Raw genomic sequence first — 10,030 nt, forward strand, 5'->3', positions numbered from 1 at the left:
TTATCAATTTTATCATGTCAATGGACTAAAAGTCCACCATATAACTAAAAACCATTTGAATTCTTTATGGTGGAAAATTGTTAAACACAATAAACTATGGGGTGCGCTCCAGCTATTGAGTGTGATTGCTGGTAAACCTCAAAATTGATTGTGCTATGCGTATTTAGGGAGGGTGGAATAATTGCAAAATACACACTACATGTACTTCTGGTAAAGGAGAAAATAATACGAATCCGCATAAGAGCGGTTTAAAGTTAAATTTTGCGGCTTCATTTAATTGACAATTTAAATTTTAAATGATTCACGAAGAATCATAAATAATTTTTAGCGTGATGCAGTCATGTTTTATGTCAAAAATAAAGATTTTTTATTTTTTTTAACACAAGATGGGATGACACGTTTTATGTGAATTCTGTCATCAACAGAATTCTTTATATTCAAAAATTTTCAACAAAAATCATTCATTGACCTTCGCAGTGACCATCAGTGAACCATAAAATATGAATTCTAATTTATTTTGTTTTCCAATCATTTTTTCTTATTTTATGTTTTTCTTACATTTAGAGATTATTCCTACGTTGCCATGTTGATAAATCGAGAAAAAAATGTTGGAGCTTTCTCGTAATTTTATTCGTGTTTCCTTTTTATCTTTTTATATTTTGCTTATTTTGCTACAGATAGACAAGAACAGAAAAGAAAAAAGATGGAGTAAATTGAAGTCTTTCCAAGAAATTGAATTATTTCTCGCTTCTAGCTTCATTGAAAGAAACTTTATTAGAGGTAAGAGAATCAATTTTTTTTAATCTACTGTCTACATTTGATTACTTTTCTACCAGCGAATTATTTTCTATCGCAACAAGAGTTCACTTAAGTAATGTTTTTGTGAACACTAATTATTCATATTCCCCGTCTTTATTCTGCGTGAGATTTTATTATCAAAATACTACAAAGTAAAAAAAGAAAATTTTAATGAAACTTTCTCAAAAATTTCACTATATTGTTTGTAATTTTGTCATAGAATTTTTTCTTTAATGTACATAGTGGAAGCAAAACAGGTAAAAGCTATGTGGAAAAGATGAGAAAGACATCACAGGATTTGTTCAAGTTTATAAGGCGTTTTTTGATTACCCCAGTTCTCTTTTAATCCCTCAAAAAGTTTTCTTCTCTCTCTGTGGCCTTTGAAATATTTTCGTCAACTTTTCTCTCATACCAAAATATTTCATGCCCAAAGTAATGCGTTAAACATTTCATTATTTTCTTCAGTTTATTTCAGTTTATTCATGAAAATGAAATCTGGGGCCTTTCATTTTGTTTCATATACATTTATCCATGGTTACAAAAGAAAAGAATTCCGTTAGACCATCAAAAGCTTCTTTAAGACTCGCAAAAAAGACAGTCATTTTAACTATATATCGCTACTGGTTGAAGACTATACCGAACGTCGAAACGATGAAAAAGTTTTCTTAGAGTATTCCACGTTTTCTGTTTTATCTTGATGTTCTGCCTATATATATATAAACATATAGATAGCAGACACATAGGTAATTTGTAATGTAGGTATTTTCGACATAGACAAGACACTAATCATTGAACAAATGAATAGGCAAAAGTCTACCATAAAAAAAAGTAGAGAAAAAATATCGACTAGCTTCCGTGTGCTTCTTGTGAGCCTCCGAGCAATTTACTTGCGGAATTTTTCGGGATTCTTTCCGCTGACAACGTGGAATAATACAAGGAAGCTTCTCTATTTTCTCTGATTATATGTGTGTAACCATGTTTTCTTCTGCGGTGGAACAACCCCTTCTAGAAGCCACCCCCTCCATCTACTCCATGAACTTGTGCAAGTCCTGCAGAATAGAATTTCACCCTCACAGTCTTTGGCAGAGCTATTAAGCCATTCTCAACCCTTTCGGCAGCACCCAACTCCCTGTGCCATCGTCTTGCCAACGCCAAAGAGACCACCATGAACACTTTGTAGTCTGCGGCAAGGATAAGAAGTGGGTTCTACCCTCCCACCCCTCATGCCCTCCTTTTTGCCATACAAAATACAATTCACCGTATAGTGGAAGCTCACACAGGGAGACTTTTTGTGGGTGATCCCTCCTCGTTTTCGCACTATTATCAATCCAGAGACGCTCCGCACTGTTCCTCACTTTGCCACTGATTAGAACTCTCGTGGATTCACATACCATCCGACTTGTTCCACACCCATCGACACCCACTCTGCTGCTTTTGTGTGCCGTTCTGTGTGTGACGCCGTGACGATAATTAGGTTTTTCGAAAACCATTTAGATTACTCGGTGGAAATTGTGTGTCTCTCTACGTGGCTTTCTCTGTGCTGTGAGGGCGGGGATGGATTCCTTACCACACAAGGGGGGGGGGGAGAGGCGGGAGAGGTGTATTCATTTGCCAAAAGGCACAAGGTGACTTGATGAAAAGTCAAGTGAAGCAAAAACAATTAGCGAGAGATAATGAACGAAGACGGTAATTAAAATCTTGGATATAAATAGAATCAAATTGAATATCCAAATTGATTGCCTGTTCACCGCAAAATTCTTCACAGGTAGGTACCTGTAAATTTTTACCTATTACATATATTTATTACCTATTGAATATCCTTACCGACATAACAAAGGATATCCTCTTGGGTTTACATTTCTACGGAGAAAATTTATTTGTTAGCACATTCTTAAAAAAAAATCGGACTTGACTTATAGAACTAATAAATTTATTCTTTTGTGTAAAGTTAAAAATGTCCTTAATTGAGTGTACCTGGAAAACGACTGTAGAGAGCTTTAAGCTCCAGCAAAAAGCTCCAACATTGAAAAAAAGAAAGAGATGTTTATTAAAATTACAGAGAAAATTATCGAATATAAAATTATGAATCTTTAGAATTATTTGTTATGAAAATCATCATTAATTTATGTTAATTCAAAATCACAATATATTTCTTTAAAATTCCCAATTCATGTCGAAGAAACTGAAATGAAGTGAAATGAAAATTTTACTCTGAAAGCGCATTTCACTGTTCCTTGTCACGAAACTTCCTAGACTGCCAAATGAAGTAAAGATAATTAAACAAAATAGAAACTGAAATAAACCGATATGAACTACTCGACGACTCATAATGGAATGTCTAGTATATTGATGTGAAAATTTTCGCGACAAAAAATATCTCAAATGTTTTAATTGAGTTACTCCCACCGAGTTTAAGATCTGTGAGATCATTTATTATATGGACGGTAACTTACATAGCAAAGATTCGATTTTATTTTACATATTTACAAGTCATTGTATATAAATCGAAGAGTGAATGTGTACAGATAATAGATCACGTGTTTTGTCCAAGATAATACTTTGTTATATTATGCAGAATAAAAAAAAAGTTTTTGACATTATAGACAACTTAGAAAAATTATTAAGAAATATATAAAAATCTCTTTTAAATAAATTAGTTTCTCATTTTTCACGTCAACCCTCAATGTGTGTTGTATACTTTTTCTACATTTATTTTAGCTTTGAAGATATTCAACATATTTCCATTTGTATTTCTGCGATGTGTATCCAATTTCAGGTGCGGAGAGCAATCATATTCCTTGAAAAGGAATTGAAGTACTTTCGAAAGCTCGCCCCAAGTAATACGCGGTGTCGTCGTATATATAGGATTGTGAATGTCACAGCATAGATGGGGGGGGGGGTGGGTGTGGAAAAATTATTGACTTTCTAACATATTTCATCTTATATCAATTTTCTTCTCGTGACAAGTGTGAATGTGGTGAATTTGGGTGAAACATCTCTCAGGGAATATCATCAAATTGGGAATATTTTTTGTCATCGTTCGCCTTCCCATCTCAAACGATGTAGATCTAACAGGTGTCCCAGAGAATTTCTATAGAAATACATCCCCACACCATCCCCCATCATACACACTTTTTTGGTGCTTCATCCACTTGAAGGGAGTCACCCACAATTCTCAACCCACACCCTAAAATGAATTACAATACAAACTTCTCACAGCTGAGCTTTTCATTTTTCTCCTTTTTGGGTTATATTTCAGCGTGAAAGATCATACATGAGATTAGAATGGGAGAAAACATATGAAGAAAAAGGAAAGTTTATGAATATAAATTGGTGCAAATACTTTATCAAATTTCATAAATAAATGTAGTGAAGAAAAAAGCATGTTCCATACATCTAAGGGTGGTAAAGATTTGGTATTTCACATTGCGTGCTATGCATGACAATTTGAATCATCAAATTATTTATTAAAGATCTATAAAATAATTTTTTTAATAATTATTTTATAGAGTTATTTGCATTAAAAACGATATACAAATTTTAAATTTGAGATTTTCCTAATCTTAATAACGAGAAAATGGATTGCAAAGTATGTGGAATATCGATTCTGAAATGTTAAGAATTTATTTGAATAAAATATAAAATATGCACATAAAAATAAAGAAGGGTTAGACAGACATGTCACGATACAAAGATGAAGTACAAGCAGAACATGTCAAAGAGCTCCTTAGAATATTGCTTAGAAAGCTCATGAGGACAAAACTGAGCTTAAGAGAACGCTAAGCGTGTTTAGCTCAGCAACTAAGTACTATACTCATTATCGTGTTGTTATTCTTTAAATTCTCCTTAATAAGTGAACTAGATATTAGGACACCTATCATGCCTGAAAGATAAATAAATCCTGTACTCCAAATAAGATTTTAAAAGCAGGTTCAAAAGTATTAAAACGAAATAATAATATAGTTTAAAAAAAAACAAACAAATGTCTTAATTTTACATCATGAAATTCTTAAATTAAATTAGTAGATGTCTATAAAAAAAACTCCTATTATTTGTATGATGTTAATATTATCATTTTTTTGTGATAGCAAATAGTGGTACTTTTCGTCTTGAGGAAGCACCAAAAAGATGTCACATTACATAACCCATCAGCATTCCCGCCAATTCCTACTAAAGAGTAAACTTTAAAAATTTGGTAACATCATTGAAAGAACTTATGAGTTGGACAAACATCATTATGTCGTTAGAAGTTTCTTAATAGTTTCGCCTCAGTGGCAAATTCAACAACGAAGAAACATTCAAGTCGATCCCATGAGTATGGTCCTAGGAGATGGGAAAATGGAACTTCTCGGTGGAAGAATGAGATACAAGAATCGATAAGAGATGAAGTATCTTTTCACTTTTTCTCCATTTTCTCATCCACGAGCTACATACAACCTCACACGTTCACCCCCCTGAGAAACCAATCCCATATTGTCTTGGAGTTTCACGAAAGAGCTCCTCCATTCGCCAAGCTGAGAATTTTATATACATATGTTTCATTATATAAAATGAAATATTTACAATGTGGGAGAACAAATCACAAGTGAAACAATATAATAAACTTATACTCGGTTGGTTAGATGTTGTTAACAGAAGAGGAGAGAATTATGGGGAAAATCTTTTGTAAGATCTTGGATAAGCTTCTATTTTTTAAGAAAACTCTGAAAAGTTATAAGAACTCGAGGCCAAGTTATCTCAAAAAGGGCGAACACGTTTTTTTATATTGATTTTGTTTATAATGAAACAAAAGCATTTGAATACAGAACGAGCTTTTGAAAGCTCCAAATTTAAACATTTTATTGATCTTTAGAAATGCCGAAAGTGATACCAAATATTGATAATTCCAATATTTCATTTTATTCGCATATTGAAGAATTCAAATATTGTTTTTTATAGGTATCAGTTCTAACATTACAGTATTTTAAATAATTCAGACTAATAATTTCTAATACTGTTTTAGACAATATGCCACAAAACACACATACCCTCACAAATAGTTTCAAAAAATTCATTTTTCCAGAATTTATTCATACGCATATCCAATAAAAGAATAAAAAAAACACTTTAAATGACTCAATATTTATTTCACAATAAACTATCTCTTTTTTAGCTTTTTTGCCACGAAAGCTTGACATTTTTTAAATTGACTTCCGTCAATTTGCTGTAGAAAAACATCCTTTGTCGCTGTTCGTAGTGGTAAGGGAGGATCACATAAAAGAGAACCTACCCAGGGCAATCAACAATGGCTTGTATAGAAAATTTCCCATGAAATTTCCACCATTCACCACCCCTCTATTCGTGCCCACATCGTGACAATGATTGCAGAAAAGTGTAGGCAAAAAAAAGTCCCCTGTATGAAGAATGTTTTCCGCTGAAAGAATGCGAAACTGCGAATGCGACACTTTTCCCTCCTTTTCATTCTAGGGGCATGTATATTAGAATGAATAGTTTTCATGTGATTCAATAAATTCCATTTCAACTTCACCGACTTTTGTGCGGGTACAATGGGGGAGAACAGAAAAAAAATTATTAACCCCACCGTTTATTCTCCATGACCACCCAAAGCATCCATACACTTTGCTTCAGTGCAAAAGGAAATGGGATAAGTGGAATATGTAAATAGTGGAAAAATTTCTCTGATTTCAAAGAGAAGGAAATATTGCGAAAATGTTGAAAATCAATTTATTTTTTTAAAACGATTTAAAAAAAAATATGATTTAAGAAAAGGGCGTAATATAATGAAATTAAGATGAATCGATTTTAAATACTAATGTCTCTCTCAGGTACAATTTTACCTGGAGCAATACAGCTTTTGGCAAAGTTTTGTAAAAAAAAATGTTCTATGTCATATGTGCGAATGATTATACCAAAATAGTGCTTTAATAAAGCATTATTTCTTGATTTCTTTATGAATGACCTCCTTATTCAATCTCCAACACAAAGTTTGCCAAAACTCCCCACAAAACTAGCTCTACAGTTCATTAGAAACCTCTACTGATTGCCCCATGTTGAATTGCAGGTAAATCCATTTCCTTTTTAAGCAATTAATATCCACATTGATCTTTAATCTCCTTCCATGCGTCTTCCGAAATTCATTATGTGCAAAAACCCCAGGAAAGAAAAGTGAAAATGCTCTTCCCAAGACTTTTTCGCCCTCCTACATAGAACTTCAAGCACCGCCGAGCGGAACTTTCCACAAAAGCTCCCACGGTTTTTCCCCTTGGCAGTTTCACAGTGAAAATTTTGCAATAATTTTTATTATTCTCCATAGTAATGCAATTTTCTCAACTTTCCCATTTAAGCTGGGATTTCTCCTTACTTTTGGAGAAAGCACCTCTGCCACAGCGACGATGTACTTGCTGAATGTGGTGAGGTAGCTAAGAAAGTAGCGTAACAATGCGCCAAAAGCGGGGAGCAACGAAAAAAAAATCGCCCGGAAACCCAACCGAGCAGAGTCATCCTCTCTAATGATATATTTGTAATGCGGGGATTTTAATCTTTTTTTTTCCTCCTCCACACCGTCTTCCTGCCCCCTTTGCATCCGTTTTGGAGTCACACGGGAGGATTTCTCGAGTGCGCGCTCTGTGAAATCGGACGAGGAGTATTCTCTCGTGCTACCACCCCCGCATTTCTACACACAATTACGGCGCCGTTGTTATATCCTCGGCGAATGTGAAGAAATCCACACATCTGAGATATGAGTCCCCAAATGTGTGTGTTGGATAAGAAAAGAGTTTCTCACAGGTTTCCCGAGCGATGCTGAACAATTGCAGTTGGAGGGTTGTGGGGGGTTGCTCACCGTGGGTGGTCGCCCCCATAATAAGGGGTTTGGGGTGTAAGAAGTGGCATTCAACAACAATAGATTTCCAGGATTCACCACCATTGCCCAAACCCAAATCGGCCTCTATACAAATTCAGAACGGAGCCAACTCCCAGCAAACGCTGGAGCCATCCATTTCCTCCTGACCCCAGCTCCCCTCCCCTATTTCCACCCATGCCACGCGGGGACTCAACTGCTCCAGGGAGCTCCACCGGAGCACCCGCATTCATCTTCCAAAGAGAAGCACCAAACGAGATACAGATCCTCTGGGAAAAGGTTTCGCGTGTGTATAAACATTTTATTTGCAATTGTATAACGTATATTATTCCTTCTCTCTGCGACTCTATTTATCGGTGTCACCAATTTTCCGCAATGGATTTCGCGCTTCAGAGTGCAGAAAAGAACTACGGAAGGGAAGTAATATTTTTTTTGTACCCAGTAAATAGAAAAAGCAAAACCCCATCTCTTCTTCCTATTTCACACTGATTCGCTTCAGGAACTTTGTGGATCATGTACTTACGGAGAAATCCAAAATGTATTATGAGCAACAAATTTATATTTAGACTTTGTATCGTTGCGAAAACTTTTGGGAAATTGCATAAAGCTCAAGTCCAATAAAATTTTTTTCTACTAAAAATATTAGTTTAACTTTTATAGTACGTCTTTTGATTAAGTTCTTTTATTATTATGCTTTCTTATAAAAAAAAATTGTTTTGGAATTAAATTGCCTTAAAGGTAGTGAAAATCAATATTTGCCTGAAAGTTTTCTTTATTCCGATTTAGGTGACTTCTTTAAAATAAAACTTAGTTCCTCTTAAAGCAAACAAGGTCCTGTTTTTATAAAGAAACCGAATTGTTGGAATTGTTAAATAATTTCTAACCTAATTCCCAAATCTGATATTTATATTTTAATTTTCTCTTTGCTTTCCTTTGTATAAAATAATCAAGCCTAAGATTGCTCAGCTCAGAGTGCAGAAATGATGCAGCAACAATGCATAGGGTGTCTGTGCATTGAAATTTTATGCTTTATCAACACGACCTGATTCCTTTCTATTCCTTCCTGTGTTTATTGTATTACTCCTGCTACCTATTCATAAAATAAGCTCTATGCAAACTATGTATATAGTAGATGAACAGCCGGTAATTCATTTTCGCTTTGATATCTCCTTTTCCAGTTGAAGAGAATAAAGATAAGTCAATCATAACGCGTCCAGTTATTAGAGTTGGTATACCACAACGCGGATGGGTCAGTCTATGCGTTGTAATTTAATTTGTGAGCAGAATTAGTAGGCAGTCGATTTTTTTGTAAAATTTGGCAATTTGACAGATTAAAATGCTTATATCTAAAGTTCTATAACACCTACAAAAATTTCTTGACTATTTATGGAAAGATATTGAAATAAGCTATAATTTGACATATATCTCAATGATTTTCAAGGTCACCTTCAGAACACAAAATGGCGGATTTTTATTCTACCAAAACAGTTTTTTGCACTTTTTGTCCTAAAGGAATGGTTCTAGATGTTTCTGATGTTCTAGTAAGTTGTAGAGAATTGCAAAACCTTTAATTTGATACCAAGTTGAGCAAAATCGGATAAGTCGTTCAAGAGATATGGCTCTTAGAAATTTTCAAATTCAAGAAATTTTTAAATGGCTATATCTTCTAAACGGCAACATAGATTTTCTTCATTTTCGGACTGGTGAAAGATATTGAGTCAGGCTACAACATATCAAAATTTAAAGAAAATCTATAACAGATGTTCGGAGATATTGCCCCTTAAAGTTAGGCAATTTTTGTTTTTGATTTTAATGCCTCTTGCGGATGTTTTTGGAACTTGGAATGTTCTAGACAGTTGTAGGGCTTCTTGAAACCTTTCATTTGATACCAAGATGGTCAAAATCGGTCAAGCCGTTCTCAAGTTATATTGAAAAAACACTTTTTGCTTTAGACCGCCATATTTGCTAAACGGCTTGACCGATTTTCAAGTATGAATTATCGATGAAAACGTCTCACTTAGCACTACAACATACTAAAATTTCAGACTTCTAGCTATAAGGAAAGTGGTTGATGGTATTTCAAAATGGCGGACGGCGGCCATCTTGGATTTTGAAAATGCGAAAAAATGAAATTTTACACCCACATTTCTATAGAAAACTTCAAACCGGAAGTCTCTATCTGTTACCGTTCTCGAATTATAAGGCAAAGTTTGGACGACCGGAAGGCCGGCCGGCAGGCCGGCCGGATCAAAATTTTTCCACCACCATTTTCGTAATGTGGGATGTCTAAAACGTGCTCATACCAAGTTTGAGCCCGATCTGAGGTGGTCGGTTTTTCCGACGATTACAATACTTGGTATGCCACGATTGTGG

This window comes from Lutzomyia longipalpis, chromosome 1, assembly GCF_024334085.1.
Source record: "Lutzomyia longipalpis isolate SR_M1_2022 chromosome 1, ASM2433408v1".
Classification (NCBI taxonomy): domain Eukaryota; kingdom Metazoa; phylum Arthropoda; class Insecta; order Diptera; family Psychodidae; genus Lutzomyia; species Lutzomyia longipalpis.